Genomic DNA, 26,606 nt, shown 5'->3' with positions numbered 1-26,606 from the left:
TTTCTAACCAAGGTTTCTTTAACTTTAGAACCAGTGGTTGAAACTGTGAAAAATACATTTTTTTCCTGTATACCAGATTGCCTTTTTGATCTAGGGTTCCCAGATTTAGAGAACAGCTTTGCATAATCAGATATAAGAGATTTTAAAGATTTAATCAGATGTAATCTTAACCAATGGTTGACTCTGAATCTTATACCCCTCCCCCCATTTTGATGGTGGTACATGTGTGTGCAGTGTGAGGAAGGTACAGAAAGTTTAGGGGTAAAAGTTGGAAGCCTAAATAATGAAGACTCTTTGTTTATTCAGATATTTTATTCTAGAAATTTAAAAAAAATTTAATTTGTTGATTTTCAGAGTGAGAGAGAGAGAAACATTGGTTTGTTGTTCCACCTATTTATGCATTCATTGGTTGACTCCTGCCTGTACCCTGACCAGGGATGGAACCTGCAACCCTGTCATGTCCAGACCATGCTCTAACCAACTTAGCTATCCCACCAGAGCTCTTCTAGGGATTTTATTTGATCCCTTAAATCTTTTTTTTTTTTTGTGTGTGGCAGAAACAGAGTTAGAGAGAGGGACAGATAGGGACAGACAGACAGGAAGGGAGAGAGATGAGAAACATCAATTGTTCGTTGCGGTTCCTTAGTTGTTCATTGATTGATTTCTCATGTACCTTGACTGGGGGTGCTACAGCAGACCGAGTGACCCCTTGCTCGAGCCAGCGACCTTGGGCTCAAGCTGGTGAGCCTTGCGCAAACCCGATGAGCCCGTGCTCAAGCTGGCGATCTCAGGGTCTTGAACCCGGGTTTTCCACATCCCAGTCCGATGCTCTATCCATTGTGCCACCGCCTGGTCAGGCTGATCCCTTAAATCTTAAAGTTAGATGTTATTGTTGTGAACAATTCCTAAATGAGATGCTACTGAACTTTAACCCACATTGATACAGAAAGAATAACTGCAACTTACAAATTGCTCAGTAGTGATACTACTTCTTTTTTTAGTGAGAGAAGGGGAGGCAGAGACAGACTCCTGCATACACCCCAACCAGGTTCCACCCAGCAAGTCCAGTAGAGGACGATGCTCTGCCCATCTGGGGCCCTTGCTCTACTGCAACCGGAGCCATTTTAGTGCATGAGGTGGAGGCCGTGGTGCCATCCTCAGTGCCTGGGCCAACTCACTCTAATCGAGCCTTTGCTGCAAAAGGAGAGGAAGGGAGAAGGGGAGGAGGGGAGAGAGAGAGAGAGAAGCAAGAGGGGGAGGGGTGGAGAAGCAGATGGGCACTTCTCCTGTGTGCCCTGACTGGTAATCAAACCCAGGACATCCAACCCTGGGCCAGTGCTCTACTACTGAGCCAACCTGCCAGGGCTGATACTACTTTTTTATTAAACTAAATTGATCCTTTAAAATTATGAATAGCATAGAAAGATAAATTTGCTATAAAGCAAAGTTGAACATATACACATGCCCAGACAGTGACATTATATTAAATAAACTAGTCAGAAACTATAGAAACCAAGCTGCATCTAACCTGGGGCTCTGAAAAGTAACCTGGGTTTTTTAAAGTATGAATCTTTTAGTTGAATATACCAAGAAACAAATATCACATATATACTCAATTTATGTGGTTACAGAAATGAATATTTAAACACTACAAAAGAAAGTTTATTGGATTATTACCTGACAGCATCACCTCACTATCCCTTTATACTGTTTAGTCATACCCTCCCCTAAATTATAAACTCCTTATTTTCTTCCATCCTTCCTTTCTAAAGGAAATAAAGTTAAAATAAGCAAAGTAATACAAATCTCTTTAGAAACTTGATTGAGGAGCAGTTAATATAGTTAACGCAATACAAGATTTCTAAAACTAATGAAGAAATACCATTATGGGCATGAAATTTTCTGTAATGTATTAAATTGGCTGTCCCATTCCCACTCTCCAGGATGTTTCCTCCAAAATGCTAAACAATTTTTATCTGTAATGTCGTCTTGGCTGTGAGAGTTTTACTTTGGATTACTCTCTTTTAAAAATATGCATAAAAATGAATTTCTGAAGGAACAAACCTAAAGAAGAGAAAATGTGTAAGATCTTAAGAGTTAAAATTTCAGTATTCTTTATCCAAATATTTTCTTGACAAATAGAAAAAGTGTTAATATTGTAATATATTTTTTCAGTTGTGAAAGAAAATAAAAATGACAGGTTTATTCCTACACTTTAGAGTAGTGGTTCTCAAAGTGTGTGCCAGGGCGCACTGGTGCACCCTAGAAGATTTCCAGGTGCACCCTATGGTATTCCAGAGAAATATGTGCCTGTTGGGGACCAAAAACCAACAGGGTTTTTGGAATTTAGATTTTTGGGGGACAGAGGTGTGGGGAATTATCTGTAAGCTGACAGTCTGCCCAACCCCCCACCTCACTTGCCTGATAAGGTTGCAAAGGCTGTTCAGCTGGGGTGCTGGATTGTTTACACTGCCCCCCATGTTCCCCGGAAAGACTGGAGGCAAGTTTCTTCCCTCCTTTGTTTGGTTAAGATGATATGTATGGTGGGGGTTTTCTGCACTCAACACAATTAAGAGTAAAAAGAGGAATTCTTCAATGTATTGACGAGGAAATGAGAGTTTGCCTTTCAGATATGCTCAAACACTGAAGAAATCACTAGGACACATTAGGCTCATGTTTCTCATAAACATAAGAATGAAAAAACTTAACACATTCGCCCTGGGATCTGCCGAATTTACTAAATCTTACTAAGAATATCTATATATATAAAAAGATAACTTTTAAGTTGTTTTTATTTTTTAACCCGTTTTTTATGAATTCTAAAAAGCACAACTCAAAAAATGTAACATAAAAATGTTTTTTAATGTCAGAATAAATTGAATTTTGTCGTATTTATTTTGTTTAATTACCATAAAAGCATGCTTGGACTTTACTTTTTCTTTAATATTTGACTTAATCATTATAACATATTTCTCAGACATTTGTATATAGTGCGCCTACAATTATTTGTAGGATTTTAAATGCGCCCTGACTTCAAAATGTTTGAGAACCACTGCCTTAGAGGCAGTTTGCCTAATAAAACTAATTCCAGATGGAAAAAAAATCATTAAATTTTAGTTACTTTGCAGTAGTGGACCAAATGTGTCCTCCACCTCCAATTACTACTAGAAACTAGAATTGTTTTGTTTTAAAATCAAAGCATACACTTTGGGATAGGGGTCGGAATACCTAGGTTGCACTTCATTAATGTTTCACTAAAACAGTTTAGAGTTGGAAGTAAAATTTCGAAGAGAGTGTTTGAAATTAGACTCTTCTTTCTTCCATAGGGATCATAGTTGCATTAATGTTGGTACACAGCATTGAGGATTAATGTGCTGGATTTAAAATGCATGGTGACTACTGCTGGGAATATATAATTTAAAAATATGTATTGAAGATAATTATAATTTTATTGTGGAGTACATGAGAATATTCTCTTACTATTATATATATTATTGCTTTGATATTGGATGGGAATGATATGAAATATTTACATGCTAGTGACATGCTGGTTAGTAATATGTGAGCCTTTTTAAACATGCTAAAATATTACTTTTATTAATAACTTATTGTATCCACAAGGAAGGACTTAAAATAGCATTGGAACAATAGAATAAGCTGTATTAGTTAATATCTGAAGAGAGTTTGGAATAAATAACAAGTGGTTATAGTTAGATTTTAAACTTTGTTTATCAGAGTTTGTATATACTTTGCATATGTAACATCTATCGTATAAGGTTTTTACATATGTATATAACTTAACATGACTAGGACTGTTGAGAGTTACTTGACTATTATGTCAAAACCCCACATATTCTACAAAAAGTGATCTGAAGGGCGGTCCACTCATTTTCTGTAATGTTAGAGAAATAATAGAGGCTATTTTTACCTTCCCTAAACTATACCTTATTCATTGTGTGAGGATAGTGAAAAATGGTCCACCCATGGCAGAAAAGAGTTTTTCCAGGCAACTTTTCATGGTCCTGCAGCAGTCCAAATTTATGGTTGGTGATAATGGCTAACATAATTTTTGTCAGAGTAGGTTAATAGTTAAAGGTTTTTGAAAAGTAGAGCTAATAAAGTTTTGTGATATTGACAGGACCAAAATTTATCTGTACTCAGAAGAGTCTGGAAGATTTAATATTTGTTCCTTGTTCTTTTTAAAAAGAGAAACTTCAGTTGGTGTCACTTCTTTAGTAATGACAGAATGACCCTCATATTTTACTTCAAGAATTTTGATTATTCTGTGTCATGAAGGACTGTGGGCAGCTTTCCAACAGTAATGGGTAATCATAACATTTTAAATCACAATTTAGTGGAAGTGAACTTGAACCAATGACCTGGAGGTCTCCTACTTTTGATCTGTATTAATTTTGCTTCATGGCATATCAAACAAGTAGTTTGTCACAGAAAAAATATAGAGATTGAAGTGTAGCAGTTCTTTTCTATTTTAAATATTTTTTTGTAATTGTAGATACTGATATAGTTTTAATTACTAAAATAGTTTTAATATTTGATTAATATAATCTAAGCTAGTGTTTTTCCATCGCCAGTGTGCCAGAAATCTTCATACAACATCAGGGTAGTTAACTTTTCCCACCGACACGGAATTTCTTGTGGACCGGTACAGGTCCACCAGCCAGCAGTTGAAAATCCACTGATCTAAGCCATATTAAAATAGTGATGAAATATTTGTGAGGGGGTGTGACTGGTGGTGGTGCAGTGGATAGAGCATTGGCCTGGGATGCTGAGGTCCCAGGTTTGAAACCCTGAGGTTGCCAGCCTGAGCGAGGGCTCACCAGGCTTGAGCGCAGGTTCACCAGCTTGAGCATGGAGTCACTGGCTTGAGCTCAAAGGTCATTGGTTTGAAGCCCAAGGTCTCTGGCTTGAGCAAGGAGTCACTGGCTCAGCTTGAAACCCCTCCTCCCCACCTCCAAGGCATGTATGAGAAGCAATCAATGAACAACTGAAGTGATACTACTATGAGTTGATGCTTCTCATCTCTCTCCCTTCCTGTCTCTCTTTCTTTTTTTTTTTTTTTTTTTTTTTTTTTTTTTTTTTATATAATTTTATTTTTTTAATGGGGTGACATCAATAAATCAGGATACATATATTCAAAGATAACAAGTCCAGGTTATCTTGTCGTTCAATTATGTTGCATACCCACCACCCAAAGTCAGATTGTCCTCTGTCACCTTCTATCTTGTTTTCTTTGTGCCCCTCCCCACCCCCTATCCCTCTCCCATTCCCCCCTCCCCCCCCGTAACCACCACACTCTTATAAATGTCTCTTAGTTTCACTATTATGTCCCACCTACGTATGGAATAATACAGTTCCTGTTTTTTTCTGATTTACTTATTTCGCTTCGTATCATGTTATCAAGATCCCACCATTTTGCTGTAAATGTTCCGATGTCATCATTTCTTATGGCTGAGTAGTATTCCATAGTGTATATGTGCCACATCTTCTTTATCCAGTCATCTATTGATGGGCTTTTTGGTTGTTTCCATGTCCTGGCCACTGTGAACAATGCTGCAATAAACATGGGGCTGCATGTGTCTTTACGTATCAATGTTTCTGAGTTTTTGGGATATATACCCAGTAGAGGGATTGCTGGGTCATAAGGTAGTTCTATTTTCAGTTTTTTGAGGAACCACCATACTTTCTTCCATAATGGTTGTACTACTTTACATTCCCACCAACAGTGTATGAGGGTTCCTTTTTCTCCACAGCCTCTCCAACATTTGCTGTTACCTGACTTGCTAATAACAGCTAATCGAACAGGTGTGAGGTGGTATCTCATTGCCGTTTTGATTTGCATTTCTCTAATAGCTAAAGAAGATGAGCATCTTTTCATATATCTGTTGGCCATTTGTATTTCTTCCTGGGAGAAGTGTCTATTCATATCCTCTCCCCATTTTTTTATTGGATTGTTTGTTTGTTTGTTGTTGAGTTTTATGAGTTCTTTGTATATTTTGGATATTAGGCCCTTATCTGAGCTGTCGTTTGAAAAAATCATTTCCCATTTAGTTGGCTTTCTGTTTATTTTGTTATCAGTTTCTCTTGCTGAGCAAAAACTTCTTAGTCTGATGTAGTCCCATTCATTAATTTTTGCCTTCACTTCTCTTGCCATTGGAGTCAAATTCATAAAATGCTCTTTAAAACCCAGGTCCCTGAGTTGAGTACCTATGTCTTCTTCTATGTACTTAATTGTTTCAGGTCTTATGTTTAGATCTTTGATCCATTTTGAGTTAATTTTTGTACAGGGGGAGAGACTGTAGTCCAGTTTCATTCTTTTGCATGTGGCTTTCCAGTTTTCCCAGCACCATTTATTGAAGAGGCTTTCTTTTCTCCATTGTGTGTTGTTGGCCCCTTTATCAAAAATTATTTGACTATATATATGTGGTTTTATTTCTGGACTTTCTATTCTGTTCCATTGGTCTGAGTGTCTATTTTTCTGCCAATACCATGCTGTTTTGATTGTCGTGGCCCTATAATAGAGTTTGAAGTCAGGTATTGAAATGCCCCCAGCTTCATTCTTTTTCTTTAGGATTGCTTTGGCTATTCGGGGTTTTTTATAGTTCCATATAAATCTGATGATTTTTTGCTCTATTTCTTTAAAAAATGTCATTGGAAGTTTGATGGGAATTGCATTAAATTTGTATATTGCTTTGGGTAATATGGCCATCTTGATTATATTTATTCTTCCTAGCCAAGAACAAGGTATATTCTTCCATCTCATTATATCTTTTTCGATTTCCCTTAACAATGGTTTATAGTTTTCATTATATAAGTCCTTTACATTCTTTGTTATGTTTATTCCTAAGTATTTTATTTTTTTTGTTGCAATCGTGAAGGGGATTGTTCTTTTGAGTTCCTTCTCAGTTGTTTCATTGTTGGCATATAGAAAGGCTATTGACTTCTGTATGTTAATTTTGTATCCTGCGACCTTACTGTATTGGCTTATTGTTTCTAGTAGTCTTTTTGTGGATTCTTTGGGGTTTTCGATGTATAGTATCATATCATCTGCAAAAAGTGATACCTTTACTTCTTCTTTTCCGATATGGATGCCTTTTATTTCTTTGTCTTGTCTGATTGCTCTGGCTAGAACCTCTAGTACCACATTAAATAAGAGTGGAGAGAGTGGACAACCCTGTCTTGTTCCTGATTTAAGGGGGAAAGCCTTCAGTTTAGTGCCATTTAATATGATGTTAGCTGATGGTTTATCATATATGGCCTTTATCATGTTGAGATATTTTCCTTCTATACCCATTTTGTTGAGAGTCTTAAACATAAAATTGTGTTGTATTTTATCAAAAGCCTTTTCTGCGTCTATTGATAAGATCATGTGGTTTTTGTTCTTTGTTTTGTTGATATGGTGTATTACATTAACCGTTTTACGTATGTTGAACCATCCTTGAGATTCTGGGATGAATCCCACTTGATCATGATGTATTATTTTTTTAATATGTTGTTGTATTCGATTTGCTAGTATTTTGTTTAGTATTTTAGCATCTGTATTCATTAGAGATATTGGTCTGTAGTTTTCTTTTTTTGTGCCATCCTTGCCTGGTTTCGGTATGAGGGTTATGTTGGCTTCGTAAAATGTGTTTGGAAGTATTGCTTCTTCTTCAATTTTTTGGAAGACTTTGAGTAGAATAGGAACCAAGTCTTCTTTGAATGTTTGATAAAATTCGCTGGTATAGCCGTCTGGGCCTGGACTTTTATTTTTGGGGAGGTTTTTAATGGTTTTTTCTATTTCTTCTCTACTGATAGGTCTGTTTAGGCTTTCTGCTTCTTCTTGACTCAGTCTAGGAAGGTTGTATTTTTCTAGGAATATATCCATTTCTTCTAGGTTGTTGAATTTAGTGGCATAAAGTTTTTCATAGTATTCTGCAATAATTCTTTGTATATCTACGGTGTCCGTGGTGATTTCTCCTCTTTCATTTTGGATTTTGTTTATATGAGTTCTTTCTCTTTTTTCCTTGGTAAGTCTTGCCAAGGGTTTGTCAATTTTGTTGATCTTTTCAAAGAACCAGCTCCTTGTTCTATTAATTTTTTCTATAGTTTTTCTGTTCTCTAATTCATTTATTTCTGCTCTGATTTTTATTATCTCCTTTCTTCGGCTGGTTTTGGGTTGTCTTTGTTCTTCTTTTTCTAGTTCCTTAAGGTGGGAAGTTAAGTGGTTCACTTGGGCTCTCTCTTGTTTGTTCATATATGCCTGAAGTGATATGAACTTCCCTCTTATCACTGCTTTTGCTGCATCCCATAGATTCTGATATGTCGTATTGTCATTTTCATTAGTCTGTATATATCTTTTGATCTCTGCACTTATTTCTTCTTTGACCCATTCATTTTTTAAAAGTATGTTGTTTAGTTTCCACATTTTTGTGGGATTTTTTTCCTCTTTTTTGCAGTTGAATTCTAGTTTCAAGGCTTTATGATCAGAAAATATGCTTGGTACAACTTCAATTTTTCTGAATTTGCTGATGTTGTTTTTGTGGCCCAACATATGGTCAATTCTTGAGAATGATCCATGTACACTGGAGAAAAATGTATACTCAGTCACTTTGGGATGAAATGTCCTGTAGATGTCTATCATATCCAGGTGCTCTAGTGTTTTGTTTAAGGCCACTATGTCTTTGTTGATTCTCTGTTTGGATGACCGATCTAGAGCCGTCAGCGGTGTATTGAGGTCTCCAAGTATGATTGTGTTTTTGTCAGTTTTTGTTTTAAGATCAATAAGTAGCTGTCTTATATATTTTGGTGCTCCTTGGTTTGGTGCATATATATTAAGAATTGTTATGTCTTCTTGATTCAGTGTCCCCTTAGCCATTATGAAATGGCCATTTTTGTCTCTGAGTACTTTTCCTGCCTTGTAGTCAGCATTATCCGATATGAGTATTGCTACACCTGCTTTTTTTTGGATGTTATTTGCTTGGAGTATTGTTTTCCAGCCTTTCACTTTGAATTTGTTTTTATCCTTGTTACTTAGATGAGTTTCCTGTAGGCAGCATACAGTTGGATTTTCTTTTTTAATCCATTCTGCTACTCTGTGCCTTTTTATTGGTGAGTTTAATCCATTTACATTTAGTGTAATTATTGATACTTGTGGGTTCCCTATTGCCATTTTATATCTTGCTTTCTGTTAGTTTTGTGTCTTGTTTGATCCTTCTCTTTTGTTTTTCTATCTTTTGTTTTTATTTGGTTGTATTCCATACATCTTTCCACTGTTGCTATCTTTTTTATCTCATGTGCTTCTGTGGTGGTTTTTTCAATGGTGGTTACCTTTGAATAATGAAAAGGGTCCCTACCCTGTTCATTGTAGCGAACTATTTTGTGAGTACTTTTGCACTCCATCGTCCTTTGCTACTGTTAATCTCCATCTTCTCCCCCTCTTTCTTTTTGTTGTTGTCACAGTTTAAATTTGGTTTTATTGTGTTCTTCTTGGAGCTTTTACTTGTGGCTCTGTTTTTTTTTGTTCTTTGTATCTGATTGGAGAACCCCCTTTAGTAATTCCTGGAGTGGGGGTTTTCTGATGATAAATTCCCTCATCTTTTCTGTATCTGTGAATGTTTTTATTTCTCCTTCATATTTGAAGGATAGCTTTGATGGGTATAGTATTCGTGGCTGAAAGTTCCTCTCTTTCAGGACTTTAAATATTGGGGTCCATTCTCTTCTAGCTTGTAGAGTTTCTGCTGAGAAATCTGATGATAATCTAATGGGCCTTCCTTTATATGTTGTATTCTTCTTTTCCCTGGCTGCCTTGAGAATTTTTTCTTTGCTGTTGGTTTGTGTCAATTTCATTATGATATGCCTTGGAGTAGGTTTGTTGGGGTTAAGAAAACTTGGAGTTCTGTTTGCTTCTTGAACTTGAGGCTTTAGTTCTTTCCACAGGCTTGGGAAGTTCTCATCTATTATTTGTTTGAGTATGTTCTCCATTCCATTTTCTCTCTCTTCTCCCTCTGATATACCTATTATTCTTATGTTATTCTTTTTGATGGAGTCAGATAATTCTTGTAGGGCTATCTCATTTTTTTTAATTTTTGAGTCTCTTTCTTCTTCTCTCTGTTGTGCCTCAAGTTGCTTGTCTTCTATTTCACTAATCCTCTCTTCTATCTGACCTGTTCTATTAGCTAAGCTTGTTACTTCGTTTTTCAGCTCGTGAATTGAGTTTTTCATCTCTGTTTGATTTGTTTTTATAGTTTCAATTTCCTTGGACATATATTCTTTGTGTTCATTGAGTTGTTTTCTGAGCTCCCTAAATTGCCTTTCTGTGTTTTCTTGTATATCTCGGAGGATTTTTAGGATTTCTATCTTGAATTCTCTGTCATTTAGCTCCAAGGTTTCCAATATATTAAATTTTTTCTCCATAGATTTTTCCTCATCTAGCTGTGTTACCTCTCTTTCTTTTGTATCCATGATATTCGATTTTCTCTTCCTTAATGGCATCTGAGGGTGGTTTTGTTGATAGTATTAATGAGATTTAATAAAGAATAAAAAGTTTAAAAAAAAATAATAAAAAAAAATCGAAAAAAGTTGTTTTTTTTTTTTTTTTTTAAAATTAAGAATGAAATAAAGAAAAATAAAATAAAATAAAAATTTAAAAAAAAAAAAAAAAAAAAAAAAAAAAAAAAAGGAAATTATTCCCCCCCTCCTTTTTTCCTCTCCTCTCCTCTCCCCTCTTTCTTGTTAAAATCTTGTGGTGGACTGTGAATTATAACAAACAATGCCTGTGATGGAGGGCCTGAATTGGGGAAAAGTAATAAAGGGGCAAACAAAACAAAACAAAACAAAAAAAAAAAAAAAAAAAAGAAAGAAAAAAGAAGAAAAAAAAAAAAAAAAAAAGAGCGTGTGGACCCACAAAAAGCAAATAAGGAAAAAATTTGGGTCAAGAATAAAATGATTTGCTTTTAGGTGTTGGTTGTCTAAGAGTTATGATGAGAGGATTAAGAGGAAAACGGAAAAATGGGGGGACAAATTAAAAAATTACTATTGTATTTAGTGGAACAAGAACTAGATAATATGGAGAGCCAGGGATGGGAACACTGCTAGTGAGTTAAAAAGGTGAAGTAAAAACCCCCCAGAATGCCACAAACATAAGTTTGAGTCCCAGATAAGATAATTTGTTTGTTATTGAGGTTTGAGTGAGAGGAGATGTAAAGGAGAAAGGAAGAAACTAATATAGAGGGAGAAAAGAAAGAGAGAGAGAGAGAGAAAAAAAAAAAAGAGGGAACCACTAAAAGAAGAAAAAAGAAAGGGGAGAGAGAGAGAGAGTTAAGGGTTTTGGAGTGCAACCCTCATAGAGAGAAAGGAAGAGAAGAGAAAAGATAATGGGAGATGTAACACTTATGGGTAGTGTAGTTCAAGGAGAGGAGAGAGTAAGACCGGTAGAGAGTTAATCGGCCAAATTGGAGGAGGAAAAAAAAAGTATCAAGAATGAAGATAAGAGAAACAAACGAACAAATATAATAAAATGGGATAGGTTATAAAGTCTGTAGATTATTCTTGATTTTGAGAGGTTATCTTCTTGCTTTTTCTTTTCTCTCCCTCTTCCTGGTCGGTGACTCTGTACCCCGGGTTTTGCCCCTTTGCCACGCTCAGGTGGAGGTTTGCAGTTGATAAGTCTCTATGGCAATGTCATGTATTGTGCTTTAGTCTCGTTGGCAGTCTAGGCTATTAGCATTTATAGGCTCCGACAGTGAGAGAGTCCGTGTTCCTAGAGCCTTTCTCCTAGTCTTTCCTTCCTCAATTAGTAGCCTGATAATCCAGCTATGGGGTTGCTGCTGCCTCTGCCTGGATAGTAAGAGGCTCAAAGAGCTGGCAACTCCCCACTCTATTTCCACTCAGCACAGGGCTCTGGGTAAGGCTCAGTCAGTCAGAGCTGCTAGCATAATCAGGCGGGCTTTCCGGCCATTCAAAGACCTCTGGCTCTGCCACTCTGTCCGGTAACACAAGCGGGTGCCCACTTCCGGGGCGCTTGGAGGAAACTCTCACTCACTGGCTGCGCGCGCAGACCAGGATATCCGGCCAGCAGTCTCACGCTCTGAGTGAAACCCCCAACCGCAGGGAAAAGTTGCAGCATTGGAATTGAGTCTCGCTCCGTCCCCGTGCGCGGCTTTTGCAAGGCGCTGGGGCTGCCCGAGATTCCGCTTTCGGCCCACACAAAGGCCCCTGACTCTGCTCCTCTATGCGATAACACGAGCGCGCACTGCCGGGGCACTCGGAGGAATCGCTCACTCCTTATCTGCGCGCGCAAACCAGGATATGAAACACCCTCCGGCACGGAAAATCTCCACCGTTGGAATTAGTTCTCACTCCCTCCCGTGCGTGGCTTTCCCAGGGCGCTGGGGCTGCCCAGAGACTCTGCCCTCGGCCCACAGAAAGGCCTCTGACCCTGCCTCTCCGTGAGGCAACACGGGCACTGACTCCCGGGGCCTAGGAAGAAATCTCTCGCCCACTAACTGCGCACCAGCCAGGAGACCGGGTAAAATGGCCGCGCCGCTTGTCTTTCTTTGTTTGGGTTTGGCGCGAGTGTTAGCTTGTATTGCCCGGGTTGCCACAGGATCAGATTTTCCTCGGCTTGGATCTCCGTGCCACAGCCTGGTTCGGCCGTTTGTTTCGCGGCCTGGATGTATTCACCCTGTTTGCCCGCCTCAGTTTCTATATTAACAGTTACCAGAGAAAGCCGCCCTGTTTAGGTTAGTGAGGAAGGCGGAGCATTTCTTACTCCCTATTTCCTTCGGGGTTTGGTTATATATTTAGCCAATTTTTCACTCAATCATACCTTTGGGTGTATTGCGAAGCATCTGGAAGCTCCAAGTATAGGTTTTTCTGTTTCTGGTTGAAGATCTTGTTGAGTTTTGGGGGAGATTTATCGGTATCGATTCCTACCCCGCCATTACTCTGACGTCATCTCCACCCTGTCTCTCTTTCATACGCACTAAAACAATTTTTTTTTTTTACCAAAGAAATATTTGTGAAGGTTAGAATAGAAGGTAAGATGAAGATTTATATGTGGCTCAGTTCATGTAAGTTAAGAGAGGAGTTGATGCTAAAAACAACTTCTCTCCTGAAAGTAATATGGTTGTTTTTCATTAGTGATTTGATATTTTCCTTGATTTTCCTTTTATTTACCTACTTCAAGTGCATGAAAACACCAAAAGGTATTCATAGAAGAAGTTAAGTGAATTATTCTTTTAAAAATGGTTTTATTTAAATAGGGTTAAAATGAATTCTGTAAAATAACAAAATCCTAACTACTACATAAAGAGCTAATTGAATTTTGTCATAGAAGGTTACTGTTTAATAGTAACAGTAACAACAGTGTTACCATTTGAATACAGTGTGTCCGGTCACAGGAAAGCAACAAAAGATGATAGAAATGTGAAATCTGCACCAAATAAAAGGAAAACCCTCCCAGTTTCTGTCGGATGATGTGGCAGCATGTGCGCATGCACAGATGATGATGAAACACCGTGTATATAGCAGAGCAGCCCACGGCCATGCCAGTCGCGATGTGGACGGTACAGAGGAAAGTTCAGTGTGTTCTGTGGCTCGCTAAATTTGAATCCGTGACCAAAGTGCAACGTGAATATTGGCGTGTTTATAACGAAGTGCCACCATATAGGAATAATATTACTCGGTGGGATAAGCAGTTGAAGGAAACCGGCAGTTTGGTGGAGAAACCCCATTCTGGTAGGCCATCAGTCAGTGACGAGTCTGTAGAGGCTATACGGGATAGCTACCTAAGGAGCCCTAAAAAAATCTGTGCGTGAGCCCACATTGAACTGCACTGAATAGGTATGAAACTGGGAGAGTTTTCCTTTTATTTGGTGCAGATTTCACATTTCTATCGTCTTTTGTTGCTTTCCTGTGACCGGTCAAAAGTGCACCATGACTTTACGGACACACTGTATTTTGTTTATATTTGGCCTTTACTTACATTGTTCACTTAATACCCTGAAAAACCCACTACTATAGGTACTATTTTCTGTTAATGTTACAGAAGAAACAGAGGCTTAAGAGTTTATCATGCTTTTGGCTGCAGGTATGGAAACAGGATATAGAAAATGGTTTCATTGATCAAGATTTAAAAATAAATATCACATAACAGAATGTTTGGAATAGGTAGTTTCATAGTTGACTCAGCGATCAAGTCCATGCAGGGTTCAGGATTAGCTTGTCTGCCATCCTCATGGTTCCCTCTCAGGAAAGCAACCCCCCTGCATTTGCTTCCCAGCATCATTTTCTCATACAACCACATATAAAGGCAGGGAGAAGGGCAAGGTTTTTGTCTTCATGTCTCTTAATCAGCGAGGAAAACCTTTTCTTGAAGTTGCTTAGCAGGTATCTTCTTATGCCTTATTGAAGGGCACTATCATTTCCTCCTCAAACCAGTTACCAGCAGAGGTAATGGGATTACCATAATTGGTTTAAATCATTCATCCTTTATTCTCTGGTCTGGAAACACTGCTCCCGTGTACCTGAGCTACCTAAACAAAACCAGGGATATTTGGCAAAAGAGATGTATCTTGAGGATATGGAGAGAATTAAATGGGTCCCTGCTTTCATGAAACTTACTTTCAGATTTGAAAGAGAAACACATAATAAATGAGTAAATAAATGTAGTAGGCAATTTCAGATAGTCATAAGTACTGTAAAAATAATGAAGTAGAGTGACGTAATTGAAAAGGTTACTGGGAAGCCACATTAGAGCAAGTAGTTGAGGAAAGTAGTTAGGGAAGGAAACATTTAAGCAGAAACCTTAGTAATATTGAAAGAATCAGTTATGAGAAGATTTGGGGTTAGATTAGAGCATTTCAGACAGGTTTAAAGTACCATTGAGGAAATGTCTCAGTGTCAGCGTAATGGCTCAAGTATATGTAAAATACTGTACAAGTCAGATTTGGAATGGGAAAGTATACTTCCTGGGGTCTGGTTTTGGTTTTTACTGAGAAATTGGATGATGGGTCTCGTTTATCTAGGTTTTCCTAGATAATAAGGTTGACTATCTCTTATCTCCCAAACCCCAGAGATACAGTTGTTTCTAATGAGGACAGTGGAACATGTGGCTTTTATTATAATGTTGGTGATAGAAATAGCTGAGATTTATTGTACACTTAAAGCCTATTGGGTTGACACAGGACAGTACAGCTGGCATAAAATTTCCCAAATTGGATTAGACTCTTATTCTGTGCTCTCACAGCAACCTCTACTCTTCCTTTTGTCACGTCTGTCATATATTAAGGAATTATTTGTGTGATCTTTTGTTTAATGCCTTATCTCCCGATTAGATTGGAAGCTCCCTGAGGATAAGAACCATGGTATCTTCTCTAGTGGTATTCCTACTGATTAGCACAGTGCTTAGAATTCAGATTAGATATTTGTGGAATAAGTGAATAGAGGCTGTAACCTATCATAAGTATAGCACAGCAGTATATCACTATATCTAGCTCATTTTCTCCCCATTCTAATATTTGGTACCAGGATTAATATATAATATCTAAAAGTATTTTCTATAATATAGGCACTCTGTAGTTTTCCTGTGAGTTATAAGGCAGCAGATTACCTAATTGTTTTACAGTGAAACGTGTGTATAGTTTAATATGAATTTTTGTTAGAATAACCTCCTTATTTTGTATTTTAACAAACAGTAAATGGATTTGTAATTTATATAAGGTCTGCCGGAAAGTTCTGTTCGTTTCTATCACAACAAGTTTTGACACGTAAGCACATGTTTATTTGGTGCATGTGTGCCTCTCTATTTTTATCACTTAATGTATACATACTGACGTTGCAAATTAACTGAAACAAATTTGATTCACGTTAGTCGTATGTGTGAAGCGATAGTGTACCCATGGCTACTGATAAAGTTCATTTACGCCACTGTAATTTTTACGAATTTCAACAAGGAAGAAATGCTACAGAAGCATGTCTGTCGCATCCACCATATTCCCCGGACTTAGCACCCTCCGACTATCACTTGTTTTTGTCCTTACAAAATTTTTTGAAGGGCAAAAAATTCAAAAATGAAGAAGATATCAAACAAGCACTGGTTCAATTTTTCACATCAAAAGATAAAACATTTTTCAAAAATGGGATATACAAATTGCCCTCACGCTGGCAAGAAATCATTAATAATAACGGCAATTATATTATTTAATAAAGTTTATTGACGGTAAGAAAAATCTGTATTTTGTTTTATTCCAAAAAACGGACAGAACTTCCCGGTAGACCTTATAGATTCAAGGTATTTTAATGTGCTTTTATTTAATCTCACAATGACTCTATGAGGTAGGTGATAATTCCTATTGACTACTGAGATTTATAAATGGAAACAGCCTTACCCAGAGAAGGCAATATAGTACTACATATATGACAGAGCTGGATCATGTTAAGATTTTTTTGGTTCCAAAGTCAGTGTTTTTTTCATTATACTACAGCTGCCTCTTTAAAAATGAGTCATTTATATATTTTAAGAAGGCTTCGGTATAGATTTAACAGAGAATCATGGGTTAGATGATAAATGTGTATGCCAGTACTTTGATTAAATGGAAAGCATTGTTATTGTGTGATTTAAGCGAATCCTATACAGTTACTTAAGTCCAAAAGTGCTATATCATATGTAAAATCTGATTTTTGTTAAAAAATCCTTATGCTTTTATTGATTGATTTGGGAATTGATGTAGTTTGGATTTCTAATTTTGAGGGCTCAGGCTGGTTGTGATGAAGGAGCTCCTGCATTCTCTTACCAGTGAGCTTCAGGCTGGAAGGCAGGGTGGGAGCAGGGAGTGTGGACGGCAGGGAGGGGAGCAGGGAGTGTGGACGGCAGGGTGGGAGCGGGGAGTGTGGACGGCAGGGAGGGGAGCGGGGAGTGTGGACGGCAGGGGTGGGAGCGGGGAGTGTGGACGGCAGGGAGGGGAGCGGGGAGTGTGGACGGCAGGGTGGGGAGCGGGGAGTGTGGACGGCAGGGAGGGGAGCGGGGAGTGTGGACGGCAGGGAGGGGAGCGGGGAGTGTGGACGGCAGGGAGGGGAGCGGGGAGTGTGGACGGCAGGGAGGGGAGCGGGGAGTGTGGACGGCAGGGAGGGGAGCGGGGAGTGGACGGCAGGGTGGGAGCGGGGAGTGTGGACGGCAGGGAGGGGAGCGGGGAGTGGACGGCAGGGTGGGAGCGGGGAGTGTGGACGGCAGGGAGGGAGTGGGGAGTGTGGACGGCAGGGGTGGGAGCGGGGAGTGTGGACGGCAGGGAGGGAAGCGGGGAGTGTGGACGGCAGGGAGGGGAGCGGGGAGTGTGGACGGCAGGGAGGGGAGCGGGGAGTGGACGGCAGGGTGGGAGCGGGGAGTGTGGACGGCAGGGAGGGAGCGGGGAGTGTGGACGGCAGGGTGGGAGCGGGGAGTGTGGACGGCAGGGTGGGAGCGGGGAGTGTGGACGGCAGGGAGGGAGCGGGGAGTGTGGACGGCAGGGAGGGAGCGGGGAGTGTGGACGGCAGGGTGGGAGCGGGGAGTGTGGACGGCAGGGAGGGAGCGGGGAGTGTGGACGGCAGGGTGGGAGCGGGGACGGCAGGGAGGGGAGCGGGGAGTGTGGACGGCAGGGGTGGCAGGGGTGGGAGCAGGGAGTGTGGACGGCAGGGGTGGGAGCGGGGAGTGTGGACGGCAGGGAGGGGAGCGGGGAGTGTGGACGGCAGGGTGGGAGCGGGGAGTGGAGCGGGGAGTGTGGACGGCAGGGTGGGAGCGGGGAGTGGAGCGGGGAGTGTGGACGGCAGGGGTGGGAGCGGGGAGTGTGGACGGCAGGGAGGGGAGCGGGGAGTGGACGGCAGGGTGGGAGCGGGGAGTGGAGCGGGGAGTGTGGACGGCAGGGAGGGGAGCGGGGAGTGGACGGCAGGGTGGGAGCGGGGAGTGTGAACGGCAGGGAGGGGAGCGGGGAGTGGACGGCAGGGTGGGAGCGGGGAGTGGAGCAGGGAGTGTGGACGGCAGGGAGGGGAGCGGGGAGTGGACGGCAGGGATGGGAGCGGGGAGTGGGAAGCTGTCTTTTTTTCTATCGTGCTGCTTTCCAATATAAAAGGGAAAGGCTGTTGGTATTGGTAGAATATTTTCTTGTTTTTGTTTTTATAATGGTAAAATACAAATAACATAAAACGTACCATTTTAACTATTTCTAGGTATACATTTTAGTGACGTTAAGTACATTCATGTTATTGTGGAACTATCCCCATCTATCTCTAGAACTTTTTCATCTTCCCAAACTGGAACACTGTACCCAGTTCCCTTTCCCCCCAGCTCTTGGCGACCACCGTTCTTTTCTCTGTCACAGCGAATTTGACTATTCCAGGTGCCTTGTATAAATGGAATTATACAATATTTGTCTTTTTGTGTTTATCTTCTTTTCTTGCTTAATCCCTCTAGCAACTTCATATGACTCCACTGCTGACTTAAACAATTTTGCCTCAGTGTATTTCATTGCATATGTGGGATAAAAATAATGAGAGTTCTGAGGCTAGGGAGTGGGAGGGGAATGCTTGCATAGTTCCATTTTTATTGGAGCGAGAGGCAATAGAGAAGAGAGAGGTTAAGGGGTAAGGTTAAGGAAAACATTTACAGTTGCTAATAAGTTGAGCAGAATTATAGCTATCAAACACACTCCAAAAATAGCTCCAAATTCTTTAGCGGGTATCTGAGGTTTAAGAGCTTGAATGTGATGCTTGTCAGAGAGGAATGTGCAGTTAGAAGCTCAGGTTATCATTTCAGGTAGAGCCGTTTCTTCCTTCTTTCTGTGTCTAGAGACAAAGTAATCTGGCATAAATTTCTTCATGGTAAACTTTAGAATTAGAAATAAACAGAAGAGGAATATGTAACGTCTAGGAAAAAACTTTTCTCCTCTAATTGTGAGTCTCCTCTATTTATTGTCTCTTCCAATCAACATATGGCCTATTTTTTGTTTGTTTTGTTGTCCATTTGGAAAATTCCTTGTGGCCCAGGAGCAATAGTAAAACCATATTGAATCTATTACAGAGTCAGTTCCTTCTTTTATTTTTCTCACACGTGGCATTTGTTTATAATTGGATTAAAATGATGTGATGATTATACTTTATTAGTACATTTAAGCAATACTTATTAGGAAGCTATAAAGTTGTTTCCATAGCATTTTTAAACCCTGAATTAAACTGTGAGACTGATATTATTATTCTTTTATTTAGAAACATAGCAATGGAAAAACTTGAGTGAGGTTTCTTACCATAAAATACATATGTTTGTGTGTATATATTGGGAACAGTTTTCAGATAGTTTATCCTGGGAAATGAGATACTAATTTATTTTGAATTCAGATTGGTACTGGGTCAATTATACAAGTGAATTGGACTTATAAATTAAGGGCTAGAAAGATTAGGAGATAGGCATGTTTTTATTAAAACATTAAAGGCTGTTTGTTGGTGCTTTTCTATAAGATGGGGATATCATTAACAAGAGAACTGATTTTATAGCAAGCACTGGAAAAAATGCTGCCAGTTGACAAAGTATTTGTGTGTTTGTATTAGATCCTAATCAAGATAGCTTTCTTAAAAGGATAATTGAAGACAGTGTAACAAAGCCTGACCAGGCGGTGGCAGTGGAAAGAGCACTGGACTGGGACGTGGAGGACCCAGGTTCGAAACCCTGAGGTCGCCGACCTGAGCATGGGATCATAGACATGACCCCATGGTCACTGGCTTGGACCCAAGGTCGCTGGTTTGAGCAAGGAGTCACTTGGTCTGCTATAGCCCCCTAGTCAAGGCACATATGAGAAAGCAATCAATGAACAACTAAGGAGCCGCAACGAAGAACTGATGCTTCTTATCTTTCTCCCTTCCTATCTGTCTGTCCCTATCTGTCCCTCTCTCTGTCTCTCTCTCACACACACAAAAAAAGTGTAACAAAGGTACATACAGGATTCAAACCCTCAAGGGATGGAGGACTAATCAGGAATTGGCAACAAGAGACACATTATTCACTTTGGATTTGAAGGAGAAGAGGGAGAGGGCAGTTCTTAGATTCCAGTGGGTGCTGTAGTCATGCAGAATGGTCACCCTCCTGGAGCTGTGGTTTTATGAAAAGGACCACAGACACTGTGGAACTCTCTGGAAACACTGGAGGCCTAACGGGGAAGGGAGCTATTTTCTTTTCCTGCCCTTTCATCAGCTGAAACCTCCTCTCCCAGCTGGAAGCTGCAGGGCAAGGGAGCCTGCATGGCACACTGTAGCCACCCATCAGCCTCCCTCTCTCAGCAGAGCAGAAGGTATGGAGTGGCTCTGAGAAGGCCATTGCAGAATATCTGGGAAACTGGAAAACTGCTCTAACGTTTAAAAAATTTTAAACAAGTCTACTTCTTTGTATAGAATGGCCTGAGAAAATAGAGCTTTTTAAAATTGGGTTTTGTAAAAATGGCATTTAAAATTAGTTTTAAAACCCATTTTTAACTATTTCATGATAGTATAAATTAATATACATTTTATGGAGTGGGAATAATATTCCTTCTGTTTTTTTCTGTCTCCTCATTCCTTTAATCATTTAAGAAATGTTAACTGTCTTTCATATGTCCTTCTCTGCTGAGCTCTCTTGAGCTGAGATGTGAATAACACAGCAGTGTCTGCTGACCAGGAGCTCACTGTCCAAAAGGGGCTCACTGTCAGTGATTGTCACATTGGATAACAAGCACTATCATGGTATGCAAGCAGTGTGCAGGGGGTTCTGAAAAGGACATTGAATCCACCCAGGGTTATGAGAGTCTCAGGAGGTTTTTCTCAGGACATTTATTAAATGAGGAATAAGAATTAACCAAATTGTGGGGGGCAGGTAAATAATATTCTAGGATGAGAAACATACAGAAACATGGCGGCATTAAAGAGTATGGCATATATGGTGAACTGCAAGAAAGTTGGTACAGCTGGATGTACTGTAAGGGATAAATCTGGCAAGTTAAATAGGGATTATTTCGAGAATAACCTTGAGTGACAGCTTGCCCTGGGAGGTAAGCAGTTTCAAGCAGGAAAGTGACATCTCCTGAAGTGCAGTTTAGAAGACTCTTTCTGGAGGTAATATGGTAGGCGGGGTAAAGGGGGTGACAGATATGTTGGGAAGCTGTTGTAGTAAGTTTGCTATTCTAGTAATACAGCATTTTTCTACCCCACTGTCAGCCCAGTAGATGTCATAGGATATAGAGTACATAGGAATTGGTGTCCTAAATGTGAAAATTAGGATTTTTAATATGGCTGTAATTCTGGGTAGAAGATCTAATGATAGACTTCAAGGGACTACAGAGAAAGAACAGATGGTTGTAAGGAGGCAGATGATGAGTTCAGGTTGAGGTGCCATTCAAACCTAGAGATAGAGATGGAACACTTCAGGAGGAAATTGAGTATGCGAATTTTGAGCTGGGGTATGGAGGAAGTGGTCTAGGCTGGAAATACAGAATTGAGAAAGGATGGGGGAAGAGAGGTAACAATTGTAAGAATAAGGTACCTGTGTGACACACACCTTATTTGTATTTTATTTCATTTTTATAGTGCTGTGGATTATTGTCTGCATTTTAATGATATCATCTCCATTTTAATGATGTGAAAACTAAAGCTTTAATAGGATAAGTCATTTGGCCAGGTAACACATGTCAGACCTGGAATCTGAACTCAGGTTTAGCTCATTTTTTCTCTTTTTAAACAATAACTTTGTTGAAGTATGACATTTATACAGAAAAGTGTACATATAGTAAGTATATAGATTGATGACTTTGACTAATGGAACACACCAGTGTAACCAAGCAGCCACATCAAGAAAAAGAACATTTCCAGCACTCAACCAATTAGAAACATGTGATGCCTCCATACCACTCCAACTTCTAACAGCATAGACTAGTGTAGCTTGTTTTACCCCTTATGTATGGTCCATTTTTCTTTGCTCATATAGCACTTGAAGCCCTGATATAGGAGTGAAGTCATCCTTATGGGAATGAATTTCCAGGGAGAAACTGACTAGGTAAAGTTGGGACCTTGGGGGATAGTAAAGGGATTGATGGAAGAATTGGAGGTTGAAACTGAAAAGGAACACCAGGGAGATGGGAGTGTGAGTGTGAGGGATTGGCATCACAGGAGTCAAGGAAAGGGACTGTTAGACAAAGAGATCATCTGTGACCTTAAGAAAAACAGTTACCGTGGAGAGAACCCAAGCTAACATGCAATGGTCTCAGGAGTTGTCCATCAGGCAAGGAGGTGGAGACAGCAAGTGTGGACAGCCTCCACTTGAGAAAAAGAGCACAGAGAGAAGACTGACTAGAAAAGGACGTAGATTTTTTACTTGGGTAATTTTGTGTGAGGTGGGGCATTAGTTGAGAAACACTGGTTTTATCATCTTGTAAAGAGGTTTTGTCAATTTGATTTCTTTCTTTTTTTTTAATGAAAGGATGACAGTGCTGGAATGCCCGAGCAGACAGGGAGCGAAAGGAAGGCAGGGTCAAGTGGTTTTAGCTAGGAGATGGGCTGTATGTGCATTTTTAAAAATTATTTTTAGGATAGGGTGAGAGACACTTGAGTGCAGTCACATTGCTAGCTTTTATCAATTGGTTTTTAAAAGCTTTTGTGACTCCTAGGAAATTAGAATAAAGGAAACATTTTCAAGTGATGACTGGGATATGACTTTGGAATAGTTGAAAAACTTAATAGCTGCCTACTGTGGATGCTAATCAGTAAGTTATTAGACTTAAAGCAAAAATTTGATGGGAAAGTATTTTTAAAATCTCTCCTAGTTATCATACTCTTAACTTCCCCCTGTAGAGGATCTCTGAATTTCCTTTCTACCTTTTAAATTGGCAGAAGGGACAAACGAAGGGTCAAGGGACAAACTTGGCCCTATTTATAGTGCACAATAGTACTCTTTCAAGACTTTTGTAAAGTATATACTGTTTCATTCTCTTTACATACAATACTAGAAAGTAAAAACTAATTTATGTTAGAAAGCAGATCAGTGGTTGTCTGGAGGCAGAGTAGGATGGGACAAATAGGGTTGGGAAGGAGAGTACAAAAGCTTTGGGGGGGTGATAGATTTGTTCATTATCTTGATTGTGATGATGGTTTCATGGATGTACTCACATTTCAAATGTATTGAAGCACACACTTTAATATGTGCAGTGTGTTGCATGTTTATAAAACTTATTAAAATTAGTTTTAAGTAATAAATATTCAAAGTAAGAAATTAAAGCATAGACAAGCCAAGTAAAGAAAATAAAAATACAGGTACTCCTCAGGTTATGATATAGTTCCATTCCTAAGACAGTGATGTAACCCAAATTTTGGTGTAAGTCGAAACACACCCTAACCTAAGCCACTTACCTATCCTAACACAGCTGTAAAATCATAATCTAAAACACAGAAACACAACTAAGCCACAGAAAAAGGAAAAGGACATAAATACACTGTACTGTCCACTGTGCTGCGTATTCTTCCGCTGTGCTCATAAATACCCTGTACTGTCCACTGTGCTGCGTATTCTTCCGCCGTGCTCATAAGTACACTGTACTGTCCACTGTACTGCGTATTCTTACGCTGTGCTCAAACTAGTTCGCCCACACAGTCTGTAAGTTCGATGCTAATGGCATAAGATGAACACTCATGTCTCAGCGTTTTCAAGTTTTTATGGAAGTGTTGCATGTCGAGACTATTGTCACCTGAGGACCCTGTAATCATATGACATTCTTGATTTTTTCTATAGTTACACCTGCATGTAAAATTTTTGATACTTATTTACTAAGAAAAACTTCAAAGCCACTTGACCAAAAAAGTACTGTTTTAATAAATAAGAGGGAGGAAGGCAACAAAAGATAACCTTTGTGAACACATGTCATTTTCCTTCAGAAACAAAAGTTAAAAAAGCCTTTTAAATCACTCGCTTAGTTCATTCATGAAATACTTACTCAAGGTCTGCTCTGAGCCAGGCATGTGTAAATGTAGGTCAATGGAGATAGACCAGTGAGCAAGGTAAACCCTGCCAGAGAGGGAAGCAGGGCTTTTAGCACGGGAACAATTTGTGCTTGGGAGACATCTAGAAATGAGGCTATCCTTTTTAGAAACAAAAAATTCAGACGTGCTTTAGTTGTGTGTATGTTTGGGGAATGGTAATTTTGGAAGGTGGTTGAGGCTACAGAGATAAGCAAGGGCTAGTATTTGAAAGCCAGTCTAAGAATTCTGAATTGTTCCTGAGGCTACCTGGGGTTCACTATGTAAGTTTTTGTTTATTTATTTTTGAGAGAGAGACAGACAGATAGACAGGAACAATGAGCTGTTCCTGTGTGTGCCCTGTCCGGGGAATCAAATTGGCAACCTCTGTGCTCTAGGACAACACTCCAACCAACTGAGCTATCCGGCTAGGGTTTAATTTTTTTTATTTATTGATTGCTTTTTAGAGAGACAGAGAGAGGAAGGGAAAAAAAGGGGAGGGGGGAGGGAAGCATTCATTTGTTGTTCCACTCAGTCAGGCATTCATTGGTGGCTTCCCATTGTGCCCTGAGTGGGCATTGAACCCGCAATCTTGTTGATTCAGGAGAACACTCTTAACCGACTGAACTAACCAGCCAGGTCCTCACTATAAGTTTTTAAGCAGGCAAGTGACTCAATCAGTTTAAGTTCTACCATCTTGAAACAGGAGACAAGTCATCTGAGGTGTTAAAGAATGCCAATTCCATTTACCCAGACATAATAAAACACAGGTAGATTGGTAAATAGTTATTTATAACAGGATAAGCTTAGGCTCAGAGGAAAGCAAACAGACAAAAAATTATTCAAACTATAGTTTATTATTACGTTTTTATATAGTATTTTACGATAAAATTTTTGTCCTGTCAATAGTGAAGTTTATATAATATCTTGTGAATTATCATTTTAAAAACACTAATTCTTAATTACTATATATTAAAATGTATATTTGAATAAAAACATCTTAAAGTATAAGTTAGAATGAGTCCTATATAACATTAATAATAACATATTTTCCCTTTACATAAATCTCATGGCTGTTTTATTAGAGCTTTGAAATATAACTGACAGGATTAGATTTGTTATATATTTTTGTTATATAGTTATAAAAGGCATAATATATTAAGTTTTGTCAGTATATATTTATTACAACTTGCAACATCCAGCATGAGATGAATGGACTAAAGTTTACAATCACTGCTGTTCTAAGCAAAATTCGCTAAAAGTACTTCATTTGATCAATTTAGTATGCTTATATTCATTTAAAATCAACAATAAGGAACGCAGGTCAATTTGATTTTTCCCTTGGGAACTTGAATAAAGTGACATTTATTTGAAAAATCTTCCAATAAGGGCAATGGTCTTGATATCAGTTGTAAAATAATCAATTATTGATTGGAGAAGCAGTGATAGTACTGCTTAAGACTATATCATACCATCTTTATATGTTTTCCTTATAAATACATCTTAACTATAGAAAAATCTTTCTACTTAACAAATTCCTGTGGCTTTATGAATCCATTTTCCTTTTCTGGCCTGTTGTCTATATGGTGTGTACTGCAAATTGTTTATTTTATGGTTATATTTCTCATCTATTTTGCTTGCCTTCTTGGCAAGGCTAGGAGCTTTGTAATATAGACGAATTACAGTGGTACCTTGACACACAAGGTACTTTAAATCACGAACTTGGCACTTTAAATCACGAACAATTTGAGAGAAGAGCAGTCACTCACGGGATTTTTTGCTTTAAGTCATGAGTGAATATTTGAATCACAAGTGTTGGGCAAATGAGTTTGTAAAATTTGTGTTTTTTGAGTGTACACACTTTTATTGCTAAAGATGGTGATGGGCAGCCACGTGTATGCTTGCCCTCAGAACAGGGCAATTGATTGCAAATTGCAGATTCCATTTCTGCTTGGGAGGGGCAATTGTTTTGTTAATGTTTGTGGAGGAGGGGTTTTCTCGCCAAGAAAAGTTTATGAAGAAGCAGAAGGGGAAAGAGGAAGAGAAGAAGCCATGATGGCAGAGTGAGAGCGGCGAGGATGCAGAGTGCTGAAGGAGGGGTCAAGATGGCTGGGAAAGAGAGAAGCCAAGATGGCCGGTGCTGAAGGAGAAGCCAGTTTGTGCAGAGGAGAAGGGAGAAGGTGTGCAGTTGGGGAACCAGAGATGACTGAGACTGGTGGAGGCCTTTGATTCTAGGAGAAACCGGAGAAGATTCTCCTGGTTATGGAACCGGAGAATGTGTAGGTGGCTTTGGGAGCCCTGTGTGTATTTGCTCGGTGGCCTGTACAAGTCTTGTATAAAGGAATGGCCCACTATTTTTTGGCTCCACTGTTTGCTTACCTTCTGCCCGAATCTAATGGGAACCTGCATGTGAATGGCCATGATGGCCGTGACTACTGGCCTTACATTTGGGGTAGTTTGCAGCAGGATTCGGATCAGATCAGTATGGAGCCGCCACCACCCTTGAGGAGCGGGTAGGACTGGTGGTTGTTATGGTTCCCCATGGCTGTCCTTCTGGGGACCGTGGGCTGGCTGACTTTTACAGTCCTGCGAGAGGAAACCGAGAGCTCTGT

The 26,606-nt window shown here is 39.5% G+C and overlaps 1 protein-coding gene across 12 annotated transcripts in view; it reads left to right on the top strand.

Annotated features, from left to right (window-relative positions):
• SSBP2 (single stranded DNA binding protein 2) overlaps window positions 1-26,606 on the top strand; it is a 406,179-nt gene that overhangs the window by 4,026 nt on the left and 375,547 nt on the right. The gene's annotated exons all lie outside the window — the stretch shown is intronic.

Source organism: Saccopteryx leptura, chromosome 4 (assembly GCF_036850995.1).
Source record: "Saccopteryx leptura isolate mSacLep1 chromosome 4, mSacLep1_pri_phased_curated, whole genome shotgun sequence".
In the NCBI taxonomy this organism is placed as follows: Eukaryota; Metazoa; Chordata; class Mammalia; order Chiroptera; family Emballonuridae; genus Saccopteryx; species Saccopteryx leptura.
The sequence above is the reverse complement of the archived record's forward strand: the minus strand, read 5'-3'. Positions and strand labels throughout refer to the sequence as shown.